General features: G+C 41.7%; 1 protein-coding gene across 2 annotated transcripts in view; it reads left to right on the plus strand.

Annotated features, from left to right (window-relative positions):
• APTX (aprataxin) overlaps positions 1–14503 on the plus strand; it is a 38615-nt gene that overhangs the window by 4544 nt on the left and 19568 nt on the right. Inside the window, exons 1-2 of one of the 2 annotated variants that reach the window (XM_053923341.2) lie at positions 5403–5532; positions 7185–7269. The gene's annotated coding sequence lies outside the window, so the exon portion shown is untranslated. Of the gene's footprint in view, positions 1–5402; positions 5533–7184; positions 7270–14503 lie in introns of those variants that run through there. The other variant, XM_053923337.2, reaches the window with a different exon arrangement.

Consider the following 14503-nt stretch of genomic DNA (forward strand, 5'->3'; position numbering starts at 1 on the left):
TTTGGGACTTTCTGAGCTTCCTGGACTTTCTGGAAGTCTTCTTTCCTTTGCCAGATTGGGGAAGTTCTCCTTCATTATTTGTTCAAATAAGTTTTCAACTTCTTGCTTTTCCTCTTCTCCTTCTGGCACCCCTATGATTTGGATGTTGGAATATTTAAATTTGTCTGGGAGGTTCCTCAGCCTCTCCTCATTTTTTAAAATTCTTATTTTTTCATTCTGTTCTGGTTGAATGTTTATTTCCTCCTTCTGCTCCAAATCATTGATTTGAGTTCCAGTTTGCTTCCCGTCACTGTTGGTTCCCTGTATATTTTGCTTTATTTCACTTTGCAGAGACTTCACTTTTTCTTCTATTTCACAACCATACTCAACCATTTCTGTGAGCATGCTGATTACCAGTGTTTTGAACTCTTCATCAGATAGGTTGTCTATCTCTTTATTACTTAGTTCTATTTTTGGAGCATTGATCTGTTCTTTCATTTGGGCCATATTTCTTTGTCTTGGTGCACCTGTTATGTTGTAAGGGGTGGAGCCTTAGGTATTTGCCAGGGCCAGGCAACCCATGTCCCTGTGTTGTGGTGCTGTATGAGGAGGAGGGGTCTGAGAGGAGACAGTGCCACTTGCTCGGCTCCTACCCTGATTTCAGTCACTTCCTCTGCTACCCACAAGCAACTTGGGCCCTTCTGGGGCTGATTCCTGGGTGGGTGGGTTTGTGTATATTCTAGGACCCTGTGGGTCTTTCCAACAACCTCTCCTGTGAGGCTGGGAGTTTCTCCCCATGCTGCAACACCCTCAGATTTTTACAGCCAGAGGTTTTGAGGCTTTATTTCCCCACGCTGGAACCCTGGGTTGTGTGGTCTGTCTTGCTCCCCAGTTGTTTCTCCCAGTTTATCCACCTGCAAATGTGGGATGGCCCGCTCCCCCAACTACTGCCTCTCCTATTTGGTCCGCCAGCTGGGCCTTGCCCCTTGTCCTCTCCACCCTGGCTGCTCGTCTCCACCCCTCCTACCAGTCTGGATGAATGTTTTTTCTTTAATTCCTTAGTTGTTGGACTTCCATACAATTTGATTTTCATTCGGTTCTGGTTGATTTTGTTTTTAAATTTGTTTTTGTCCTTCTTTTGGTTGTGGGAGGAGGCAAAGTGTATCTACCTATGCCTCCATCTTGGCCTCTATCAGTTCTACATGAAAATTTTTTATACATCTGAAATTTATTTTGGTGTAAGGGCTAAGGATTTTTTTAAAAAAAATATTTATTTGTTTTTAGAGAGAGGGGAAGAGAAGGAGAAAGAGAGGGAGAGATACATCATCGATGGTTGCCTCTTGCATGCCCCCAGTGAGGGACCTGGCCTGAAACCCAGGCATATGCCCTGACCAGGAATTGAACTGGGGACCTTTCTGTTTGGGGGAGGATACCCAGCCCACTGAGCCACACCAGTCAGGGATGGGTTGAAGATTATTTTTAAGTAACTGAGCTTTATTTTTGTCCAAATGGCAAGCTAGTTTTTCTAACATTATTTTAGCACTTTATTTTTTTCTGACTAATATGAAATGCCACTTTTATTGTGTACTAAATTTCCATTAAAATACATTTTAATGTCTGGGAGTTCCTCTCATTACTTCTCCTTTTTACAGTTTTCCTTGCATTTTCTAGTATGTTTATTTTTCCAGATGAATGTAGGAATATCTGTGGCAAATTCCTTCCAATCTCACTGGCATTTTGATTGTGATTACAGTGCTCTTATATATCAGTTTTGGGACAATTAAAATATTTATGATGTTGAATCTTCCTGCCCATGAACAAGGTTTACAGTGCATATATTCACTTTCTTTATTGTTTATACTTACCTGTTGTTTTTTTAACTGGGTCCTGATTATTTCTTTTTAAGTATGTTACTAGACTTTGTCCTTTTTTTGCTTTCGTGAATGGCCTCTTTTCTTACCATTGTATTTTATTTCAGTGGTGTCTTGGTTAACTCTCAGTAACCATGTGACCAGGTCACAGACGTCCATGCAGGTAGACGGAGATGGCTGGAGCTATGGTGGAGCCAAGTTGTAAGGGCTTGAGCATTATGTTATTAGTTTGAATTTTATTTTGAAAGCTCTTAAGAGATATGAGAAAGTTTATATAATCTCTAACAGCTGACTTTTTTTTTTTTTTTTGAGCACCTATCAGGCACTGTGCTAAACTCTTTACAAATGTCATATTTGAATCCTCATGGCAACTCCATTTTCTGGATGATTTGGTCATATTTACATTTCATTTATTTATTTTTAGAGAAAGGGGAAGAAAGGGAGAAAGAGAGGGAGAGAAACATCAGTGTGAAAGAGAAACATAGATCAGTTGCCTTTTGTATGTGCCCCAACCGGGGACTGAACCCACAACCAATCGAAACCCTGAATGGGAATCGATTGAACCAGTCACCTTTCATTTTGCAGACGATGCCCAACCAACCGACCCACACTGATCAGCATCATATTACATTTTAGAACAATCATTTGGGTGCTAATGTGAAGGATGGATTCTTAGAAATCTTTTATGAAGAGAGATGAGATTAATAAGTGACAAGCCGTAAACAGTAGAAATGGAAAGGGAGGGAAATATCAGAACAAAGGTGAAATCTGCAGGTCGTGGTGCCTGGATCCAGAGGTGAGGGAGGAGTCATGGCTGACATCCTGTTTTTGGCGTGAGCAGTGGGATGGTTAGGTACGCCCTTCCTGAGCTGAGGGGCCTGGAAAGAGGAGGAAGAGCAGGCTGTGTTGGGGGCAGAAATGGGGAAGGGGGCAAGATGACTCTAGTTTTAGATGTGTAGAATTACTGCTATCCTTTTTTCTTTTCTAAAAAAAATTTTATTGTACTTTTTCCATTACCATTTAGCCCCTTTATATGTCCTTTTTTCTTTAATTTAAAAAGAAGACAAGTATTTTATTGGAAAACACAAAATGGGAAGAATATCATAGCCAACATGCTATTTTTATGCTTCTATAAATTAATTGAAATTCCTTGCAGCATTTAGACTTTAATTGACTGTGGGGCCTAGTAGGACTGTAAATCTTTTCTTTTTCTTGTTTTGTTTTTTTTTAAGGTCACCAATTTTTTTCTGGTTTTCCAGTGTGACTACATACAGTTTCAATCTTTATGAGCTATTCTCCCTTCCAACTTCCAAGTGTTATTTTTTACATAAGCTTTTAATTTTAGAGTAGTTTTAGATTTACAGAAATGTTGTGAAGAAGGTGCAGATATTCTTGTATATCTGGCACCCAGTTTTCCATATTATCAACATCTTACAGTAAAATGGTGCAGTTGTCACAACTAATGAACCAATCTTGATACATTATTACTGTTTTTTTAGACTTTATTTATTTGTAGAGGTGGGGGACAGGAGGAAGAAAAAGAGGGAGGGAAACATCGACGTGAAAGAGAAATATCTATGGGTTACCTCTCACATGTCCCCAGCGGGGACCTGACCCACAACCCCAGGCATGTGCCCTGACTGGAAATCGAACCGGTGACCCTTTGGTTCAAAGGCTGGTACTCAATCCACTGAGCTCCACCAGCCAATGCTGGGTATTGCATTACTTTTAGTTGTCATACCTCCTTAGGCTCCCCTTGACTGTAACAGTTTCCTAGATTTGCCTTATTTTTAATGACCTTGACAGTTTTAAGGAATACTGGCCAATTATTTGGTAGATTACCCTTCAATTTGGGTTGTTTAAAGTTTCTCTCATGGTTTGAGTGGGTTTATGGATTTTAAAGAGGAAGACCACACAGATTAAGTGCTAATTTTATCATATGACATCATTCTTGATGTGGACCTTGATCACCTGGCTGAAGTAGTGTTTCTCAGTTTTCTCCTTTGTGAAGTCATTCCTCTCCTCTACCCCTTTTCCATACCCTTTAGTAGGAAGTCTTATTCATCCTGGTATTATTGGCGTGAAGGCATGGTCTGGCAGAGAGTAGTATTAGCTGAACTGAGCTGGGTTCTTATTATTTTGTGAGTCTCTCAGAAGTTCCGCCAGATAATTTTATCTACTTTATCAACAGGAAAATAAAAATTAGAGAATTCGAGTAACGTGCCCAAAATAAAACAGTTCATGGTCAAATTGGAATTTGAATCCAGTCTCTTTGAATGCAAAGCCTGTGGCCTTTGCCCATACCAACTGGCTTTACAGAGGGTTGTATTTACTTTGGCCATCTTCCCTAAGTACTGGTAATGCAAAAGTGTCTACAGATACTGTGGTTAGATCCTTTGTTAAGTGGAAATTTAATTCCTCTTTTCAATTTAAAGTTATACTTTAGAACTCTCAGCCTCTAATTGGGCAGATCTCTGTGCTCAGTATTGCTTGATCCAATTTTAATTCCCTGTAGACTTGTGAAGGATGGGTTACAGCAGGGCCTTACTGGCAAAATGGTACCAGTTAGGGTGTTATCGCAGAAGTATAGGACTGGCTATGTAGTTCGTGAGACAGTGCAAAATGAAAACGTAGTGCCCCTTGTTCAAAAATTAAGAATTCCAAGACAATGACAGCAGAGCACTGAACTAAACATGGGGACCTTCTAAGCATGAGACCCAGTGTGACTGTACAGGTAAGATGTCCATGAAATTGGCCCTTCAGCAGTTAAAGTAGTAGGTAAACAGGGCCAATATTAAAGCAGTGGAAGTGAGAATGGAGAATAGAGAGTGGTAACACAATATGTTAAAGAGGTAAATCTACAGGCGTTGATTGATTAGTTGTGATGGGTGAGTGGGCAAATAAAATACAGAATGTAAATTTCCTGATAGGGTGATGCCTGCCATTCACTGACACGGGAAACACAAGAGAACCAGATTGTCCTTGAAGGGAGAATGATGAGTTCAGTTTTAAACATATTAACATCCAAGTGTAGACATTCAGCTAGCACTTGGATATATAAGTATCCATAGAAAAGGAGCTGGGGTACACACTCCAGAATGATAGTACTGCTTGCTTATTCTGAGGTTGAGGACCAGGATGAAGGGGGGTGATTGGTTGGGGACTTTAACCTTTTAAAGAAAGTATTCATGTATTCCTTGTATAGTTGAGAAATAACCTTTTTATTAATGAAAATCAAGTCACAGAGTATTATTGTATTTGTAAGAGAGAGGCAATCTGAAAGTAAAAGTTTCAAAAGTTTAGAGTAAAAAGACAGGCATTTATGATAGAAAGAGATTTGCAACTACATATTTTCTGTTGCCAGTACCACATTACATGCGTGTACTGGCAAAAGCCTCAAAATAGGCTTTTAGTTTACTGTTCTTTAACTTTTTTGAGCACCTACAATCATTTGTTTGTTCTACAGGTTATATAACTTTTGACAGTTTTTAAAAAGATTTTGTTTATTCATTTATTTACTTTAGAGAGAGGGGAAGGAAGGGAGAAAGAAAGGGAGAGAAACATCAGCGTGCTGATCCTCTTGCAAGAGAGCCCCCAACAGGGAACCTGGCCCACAGTCCAGACATGTGCCCTGACTGGGAATCAAACTGATGACCTGTCAGTTTGCAGGAGGATGCCCAAGGTACTGAGCCACATCAGTTTGGGCTACAGGGTGTATAACTTTAAGCACTTACCTTAAATTTTAGTTTTACTTTGTATCTCTATGTTTTCTGATAACTGACATGTCAGCATTTCCATATTTTTGTTGTATATTTATTTTATAATGCTCCTTTCTTTCTATTACCTGTGTATTTTTTCTTGAGGGAGGTGATGGGGAAAGCCTGAAGGTAGAAGTCAGAAGGTCAGGGAGGTTCTGCCTCTGTCTCTTGTTGGCTGCGTGATCTTGGGAAAATTACCCAGCTTCTCTGAGTATGGTTTCCTTATTGGTAAAATGGAGATGAAATTAACCTTATTAGAGATGTGAAAATTAAATGGGACTATATGGGAAAGTTCTTTGTAAACTCTAAATTTGATAAATTCATACCCTTTAGTTCTGCACTGAGTGCCCTTCTTAGTGAGCTTCCCACTTCCTTCCCAGATTCATCTCCAAAAGCCTGCTGTTTCAAACTCATTTCCTCACCGTCCGCAGAACATGCCTTATATTTTTCTGCCTCGCTCTGATTCCTTTATTTAATCAACAAGTGTTAGCACCTCACCTCCCTCAAGTCTTTGTTTAAATGTCATCTTCTCAGTGAGGTCTACAATGTCTACCCTATTCCGAGCTGCAATCTTCTGCTCCCCAACACTCCTAATCCCCCTTAGCTTGCTCTATTTTATTTCCATCACACTTATGACACAACACAATATTTACCTGTCATCTCTTCTCCCCACACCCCCTTCCCCCTAGAATTTAAGTGTTGTTTGGGCAGGGATCTTTGCTTTGTTTTATGATGTATCCCAGACATCTAGAACACTGTCTGTTACAGAGTAGGTACTAGGTATTGATTGAACAAGTGAATGGGTATTCATTGTGCCAGACTTTTTAGCCAGGCTCTGGGTACATAATTGTGAAAAAGAAGAACTGGCTTTTGCCCTCATGGAGCATCCGGCCTAGCATTATAGTCTGGTGGTTTTTCTGCCCAACTGAACTGCCCTCCTCTGGGAAATGTCTGAGTGACTAATGGTGAATTCAGAGTAGCCTTTCCTCTTAGCACAGAGCAATTTTTCAGGTAGTTTTCCTTTTAAGTTTAAAAAAATTGTAATACAAGGGCAGGGGCAGAGTAATGCATTCTATTTAGTTACTCTCCGTTAAAAGTCAACAATTTCCCCTATTGCAAAGACAAGTATTCCCTTTAAAGTGCCAGGCCTTGCAGATAACTGAAAGAGGTCATGGGGGTATATCTGGTTTATTTTCTTTCTATTTCTCTCCTCTCTCCCTCCCTCCCCCCATCTCCCCCCCTTCCTTCCCTCCCTCCCTCTCTCTATTTTTTCTTTCACTTGAAGGAAGATGGTTGTAATTTTTCATATTATCAAAGAATGAGAGGATGTGCAGTAAACATGTTTCTTCCTGTCTTTTTGTAATATTTTGGAATGCTTCATCCATGAGATCCTGACCATTTCTTGAGGTCTTCTATATGCAGTTTGTTAATCAGAGTTTTTATTGCTAGAATTTTTTCTTAAGAAAAGAGAAAACAAAAGGAGCTTAAATTGAGTGTATTTAAAAATAATCTGCTGATCCAGCACACTTAACACAGTGTGTCAGCGACTATTCCTTCTCTCACCCTGTTCTCACAGGCAACCGCATGATCAGGGAAACTCCAAGGCTGGGGATACACCTGCAAGATGGAATGAAGAATTAGGGAAGAACACTGCTGCGCAGGTATGCAACTGAACTAAATGATTTTTAATATTCCTCCCAAATCTGAGACTCTTGATCTACATAAGTCATGTTTGTTTTCATTTATTTGAATAATCCAGTTGATAATGTTTTGTTATCATGGTTTGATAATGATATATGAGGTCTGCCTGGAAAAAGTCCAGCCATTGTTAATATAATGAGAATGGTTTATGTGACATTAATGTAACCTGGCAGCCAAGGAGAGAAGACTCGAATATACATGCATGAACAATGACAACTTCACTGTAGTAGACAGTGGGGGTGGTAGATGCCTTTGTGTGAGCATGTGGACTGTGTGGCCATTGCGTGCGAGATGACTGACTGAGTAGAGCAACGAATCTGCATCAAATTTTGTGTTAAGCTTGAACATTCCTCTGTGGAAACTATTTAGATGGTTCAGAAGATCACAGCTATGGGCAACTGGTGATTGGCAGCTTCATCCTGACAGTGTGCCCACACATATCACATCTCATGCAGAGTTTTTTGGTGAAACCTCAAATCACCCAGGTGACTCAGCCCCCTTACAGCCTAGATTTGGCACCTGTGACTTCTGGCTTTTCCCAAAATTAAAATCACCTTTGAAAAGGAAGAGATTTCATACCATTGATGACACTCAGGAAAATACAACAGGGCAGCTGATGGAAACTGGGAGAACTGTGTGAGGTCCCAAGGTACCTACTTTGAAGGTGACTGAGGTGTCATTGTCCTTTATGTACAGTGCTTCTTGTATCTTGTATCTTCTTCAATAACTGTCTCTATTTTTCACAGTACATGGTTGGATAACTTCTGGATAGACCTTGTACATCATTATTTTCTAGATAATTATTTTAATTATTTTTTACCTTGCTTTGCTATCAAATATCTTCTAACTTAAATTTGATATTCCATCTGAATTTTCTTTTCTGAACACAAATGCTGATGTAGATATGAATTGCTCTGCCCATGATCTTTTTGTCAGAAAAAAAAATTGATAAAGGAAACTTTCGTGGCAGTAGCCTCAATTTGTTGTAAACAATTTCTATGGTGTCCCATAAGCCCATGCAATGACATAAAAATGTACTCTGCAAGGTCATTTTCAGCATCTTCTTGTACTTGTTAACAACTTAATTTTGTGTAACAGTTGCTACATTGTGAATAAACTCTAAAACATCCTCAATAAACAAAGAACAAAAGAAAAACTCAACTCAAGCAGTGACCTGTATGCAAGGTCTCCTCTAATGTTGACTGATTTATAAACCCTCTAGTGCGCCCACATCACCTGGTGGACACATCCCTGTCATAGCGTTTGTGTAACTATGTGTACGTACGTACATTATAAATATTGATGGTCATACCTTCTCCCAGAAAGGGTTCATAGCCATTTCCAAAGATAGAAGAAAAACCCCCAAAACAAAAATCACACATACACACAATGCAAGATGCCATAAGTTAAAGGGGCAGAGAATGAAGAAATGGAGCCAGAGACACAGCTAAATATGAGCATCGGAATGGCCTTCACAATTGCTGCAGCTGGGCCATGAATTTGTCCCTAATCTGACAGCCTCATCGGTCCCACAGTTCATGATATTCATAGATAAAAAACAAACCCGTTACTCTAGAGAAGTAAAACTATTCCCAGAACTGAGGTCAGATTGGACCGTCTCCCGGGGATGCTCATAAAGAGAACAGCATGTTATCATATGAGCAGCAGTGTCCTTGACAGCATTCCTGACAGGGTGGGCACTTCACAAGGATGCCTCTTATAGCCCGATGGCAACACACCAGAAAGCAAGTCCACGAGCGGTAGCAGCACTTTTGAGGTGGAGCGCCGTCTTGGTGATCCTGGCTCCACAGTGCTTCACCTCCTGCACCTACCACAGTTACTGGCATATAGCAGGTGTCAAGAAGTAGTTTTTGAGTGAATATCAAATGGAGAAGTCCAGTTCAAAGACTCCCTGTAGAAAGGTCCCCCGATTACCAAGACCTAACACCCTGCTCCCCAACTCTGCAGTCCTTTTGTAGCTATCAAGCAATACAGTTATGAAATATTTCTTCTACTGTTGGGTTAAATTGCCATTTCAGTATTTTAATATTAAATTTCTCATGTCTCCAAATATGGGAGTGAGACTAGGGGAATTTGTATGTGCATGCTCACACTTGGTGGTGGTGGAGGTGTTAGGTTAGGAAAGTACTGTACTCATCAAATTGGGAGGCCAGTTTGCAGGTCACCCTGGGAGTACTGTTGGCTTAGATACAAACTCCCACATCTGGCTGTCCTTCACAGCAGAGGCAGGGTTGGTCATGGTGCTACAGTGGGCCTTTTGCCATGAGTCTGTGCAATGGGAAGACTCAGTCACAAGGCACAGTAGCACCAGCATTAAAAGAGACTCAGTGCTGAGCTAGCAGCTATCGATTCAGGGTTCTCGACAGTCCTGCAGGGGAACTGGGGTGAGTTGAGCTCACAGGTTAGGGTTTAGTCATTTTAGCTGCAGAGTTAGAGGCCGGGGGATAGGGCTTGGCATAAGGGTCTTTCTTCCTGGTGGGTGTCATCACCTCTCAGTTCTGACTGTTATCTTCCTGTTGTTATTGATATTGTAGAGGTATTTCAGAGCAGGAACTTGGTCCCTATGTGCAGCTTTCTACTTGCATAGGCACAGCGATGTCTGCATTGTGATGAAGATGCTCATCTCCTGGTGTGTAACTTTACCTTGTTCACACTTCAACAGCAATGGCACTGCCAGAGCTAGGACAGGAAACTGGGAGAAGGTGTATAGTGGTTAATAATGTGGGCTTTTGCCCTGGCTGGTGTGGCTCAGTGGATTGAGTGCCGGCCTGGAAGCCAGGGAATCTCCTGTTCTGTTCCCAATCAAGGCACATGTCTAGGTTATGGGCCAGGTGCCCTGTGGAGGACGTGTGAAAGGTAACTAGTTGATGTATCTTTCACACATTGATATTTCTCTCTCCCTCTTTCTCCCTCTCTTCCCATCTCTTGAAAAATAAATAAATAAAATCTTTATATATATATAAAAAAGGATATGGGTTTTGATGGAGCCCTGCACAGGTCCCAACCTGTCCGGGGCTTGGGGTTGCTTTCTGCCTCATAAAGCAGAGGGGTTGCCTTCTGGGAAGACAGGGTCCTCTTCTCTGAAAAACCCTCCTGCATAGTTGGCTTTGGCATCTTTCAGGAATAGGAGGGTGAGGATCGAGAACTCATGAATTTGGTTTTTATTTGACGTAGGGGGAGAAGACAGTGGTTATAACCAGAAAATTCAGTATGAGTTACCTATAGAACTCATCACTATTAATCCAGCCTGGGCTCCATGACAGTTGTAGAGGTGGATTCCTTAATAATAAAATAGTAATAGTGCAGTTAAAAAAAAGGAATATGGATCCTGGAAACTGACTCCCTGGGTTTAAGTCCTGGCCCTGCAACAAGCAAGTCACTTACCCTTTCTGTGCCTCAGTTTCCTCATCTGTAAAAAGGGATAATAGCCCTGGCTGGTGTGGCTCAGTGCATTGAGTGCTGGCCTGTGAACCAAAGGGTTGCTGTTCAATTCCCAGTCAGGGCACATGCCTGGGTTGCAGGCCAGGTCCCTAGTTGGGGGTGTGTGAGAGGCAACCACACACTGATGTTTCTCTCCATTTCTTTTTCCCTCCTATCCCCTCTATAAAAATAAATAAATAAAATTTAAAATAAATAAATAAAAATAAAGTCCCAGCTCCTGTCATTAGAATCTGTTCTGATGATCCAGCGTGGTTGATATGGTTAGTATCCCTCTCATTAATTGATAAATTAATTACACAAGTATATAAGTCAGCTGTCTTATTAGGGAAGTTGACCTTTGGCCCAAAGTTCAGACATTTCAGTGTTAAGAATGCCTTTAAAAAAAAAAAATAGAAAAGAGAGTGTTCTGCTTATCTAATGCTTTGTGACAAACTACCCCCAGAGTTGGTGGCTTAAAGTAACAACAGTCATTTATTTGCTCAAAATTCTGCAGTTAGTGCAAGGCCTATCAGGAATAGCTCATCTTTGTTCTGTGTGGTGGTTGCTGGCATGTCTTGACTAGGGCCAGAGAATCCTTCCAAGCTGGATCACTCACATGCTCTCTGTTGGCTGGGAGCTCAGCTGGGGATGTTGGCCAGGACCTGGTTCTCTTCACGCGGCTGAGTTGGGCTTCTGCCAACATTGCAGCTGGGTTCTGAAGAGGATCACCCCAAGGGGACAGGCCACAATGTGTAAGTACCTATTAAAGGTCTGCTCACATCATACTTGTTAAGACAAAACCAGTCAGTCTCTTGGCCAAGGCCAGAGTCACTGTGGGAGGGGACTACACAAGAGTGGGAATTCTGAGGTGAGAATTGATAGGTTTTAGTGAATAGACTACCACAGAGAGAAAGGCCAAATCTACATTTCCTTTTTTTTAAAAGGATTAATTTATTCATTATTATATATTCTAACAATCTGTTTATTATTTATATTTTTCCCTCTACAGAACCACCCCCATGCTGAGGTTATTTGGAGTGGGTCGCAACCTGGGGCCTGGAGTCTGCAATCTGAGGCACCCTTCTCTCTCATTTTGTGGCTTAGGTTTGGGAATAGTCCAGGCAGAACTGGTGTGTGCTTTCAGATACTTCAGAAGGGGGACCTAGGCACACCTATAAAGGAGGTCACACCTAGGAGGGTTGACTGGTAGGCTGGAAGACAAATTATCCGGATAAGGGCACTTCTATCTCAATAGAGGCCTAGCAGCTGGCTGGGAGTGTTTGTAAGGGTCGAGAGGAGCCATTTGATGGAAGTGTTATTTGCAGGTTGAAGAGAGAAATGAAGGGAGTTCACCTACATTTAGCCATCTGCAGGTTCAGTAGTGGCTGCTATACCTCTTTGCTGCCTCAAGGGGAAGGTGACATAGGCATCAAAACTGGAGGTATGCAGTGATTAGGCCCATCACCCCTGTGGTGATTTTGGAGTGGTTTCCTCTCTCAAGGAGAACAACAATGGAGATGATCAGTAAGGATGGCTGCTATGAGGGTTTGGAAGAAGTCACTCCAAGGCCAGTTGGTGATCTCATTAAAAAGAAAAAAAGATTTTATTTTATTTTCACAGCAAGCACAAGGGAGGGAGAAAGAGAGGGAGAGGAACATCGACATGGGACAGAAACATAGATCAGTTGCTTTTCATATGCACCCCAACCAGGGACCAAATCCGCAGCCCAGGCATGTGTCTGGTCGGGATTTGAACTGGTAACCTTTCAATTTGCAGGTTGATACTCAACCCACCGAGCCACACCAGTCAGGGCCCACTTGATAATCTTTATCCTGGTATTCAGGTCACACATGTGGATGACAAAGAAGACAGCAGCAAGGATCATGCCAACCACTGACAGAGAAGTATGCTGATGTGGAGGCGATGAAATAGAGCAGAATCAACAGGCACGATATCTCAGGAAACAGCCGAATTCCCTGGGGGGGTGCCTGTGAAGTTGGTGCAGGCAGCCCAGCAGCGGGGAGTGAGGAACGCTTGAAATCCGCCATGGTGTGGGCCAGAGTGTCTAGGAGCATAGATCCTTACTTTCTAAATCCATATTTTCTAATTTTTTTCTTTTTTCTCCTCAATTGCATATGCCATATTCCCCATCTCTAAGATGTCAGGGGAAGTCACATAGATGGGAAGTGAGGTTTCTTCTGTATCAAAAGCCCTTTGGAGAATGGTTAAACACTTTTGTTACAGGCCATATAATTTAGAGTGTTACTCTTCTATGTAAGTGGACACTTTTCTCTGGCTGAAAGAACGTAAATGTAATTAACTGTTACTTTGACATACAGAGCTGGAGTTTTGCTAGTGAAAGAGTGACAAGGTAGGAGGGTCCCAGGGTTATCTGAATAGTGTAAAAGCATACACATGCACGTTTTTTGTCTGGTGGAGGCAAACCATGGAGCATCCAGTCTGAAGTATAATGAAAACGACAGTGGGAGACAGAACAGATTGGCAGGTTCAGGAGAGTAGAGTAGGTCAAAGGTAAGTCTGTGCAAGGTAAACGTATGCTGGAGCTGTGCTCACCAGACTGAAAATTCCATACAGGGAGGGGCTGTGTCTGGCTTGTGGACTTCAACACCTAACTCACTGTCTAATGGAGAGGAGGCACTCTCAAGTGGTTGTTGAATGGATACAGACATTAAGATATGAAGAAATTGCAGTGTTCTCTCTCTTTAAATAAATAAATAGAATGACTTTTGAAAATGTTACTTTGGTTGGAGGTGGCAGGGCTTAAAAAAAAGGTCACTCCTTTGATTAAAATCCTTTGATGTTTTCCCACCTCACGCTCAAAAAAAGGCCTTCAACAATATGCAAAATGTCCGCATCACTTTTTAAATGTACAGAATTAAATATCCCACTTGTTAATTTATAATCCTTAATAGAACCAGTCATTTTCCCCAGCAGCAGACACTGAGGCAAAGATTTGAGCACGAGTCATTTGTTTAGGGGATGATCCCAAGAAGCGCCAGTCAGGCGAGGATAAGTGAGCCAGGGGTGGGAAGGAAGCCAGTGCACGTGACCGCTCTGGGCAACTGGGGCTGGCTTGCTGGAGACCATCTGGGAGACAGTGTAGTACATGTTTCAAAGCTGTTCCACCCCAGGGATGAGGAAACAAGCTTACCCATTTACTTGTTCATAACATTTCATGACTGCCCCCCCGGGGGCGTAAAGTCCCTCCCTTCTGGCTTGTATGCAGTCAGAGAAGGCTCTTGGGGCTAGAGGAAGGCTATACAGACTTGCAGGTACTTACAGTGAAGTTTTTGGATACATGAAACATGCAACTAAATTTATAGCTCATTAGGTTTTGGTCCTAACCCCAAAGCCTAATTATTATTTGGCATCTGACCTCAGTCTGCCTACAGAGAAGAATATGTCTTGCACTGTCTCTTTGAAACTGCCTCCAAAATATCTTCCGAATCAGTCTGTCTCTTGTCCAGCCTCCTTCGAACTACATCAGTAAATGCTTAACTGCTCTCAGTCTTTCTGTTCTTGCCCTCCCCCAAATCCCTTCTTTCTCACAGAGCCACAGTTATCTTCATAACATGAAAATTGAATAATGTGTTCTTGGCTAACTCTTCAGGGCTTTTTCATTGAATGTAGCATAGCATGAACCCACGTAAGATTTCAGAGTGGTTTAATACCTGAGCCTTGCTCAGATCTCACCGTTTTCTTTGACTCTGTACTCTTCAGCTCTAACTTCTC

Source organism: Desmodus rotundus, chromosome 1 (genome assembly GCF_022682495.2).
Source record: "Desmodus rotundus isolate HL8 chromosome 1, HLdesRot8A.1, whole genome shotgun sequence".
In the NCBI taxonomy this organism is placed as follows: Eukaryota; Metazoa; Chordata; class Mammalia; order Chiroptera; family Phyllostomidae; genus Desmodus; species Desmodus rotundus.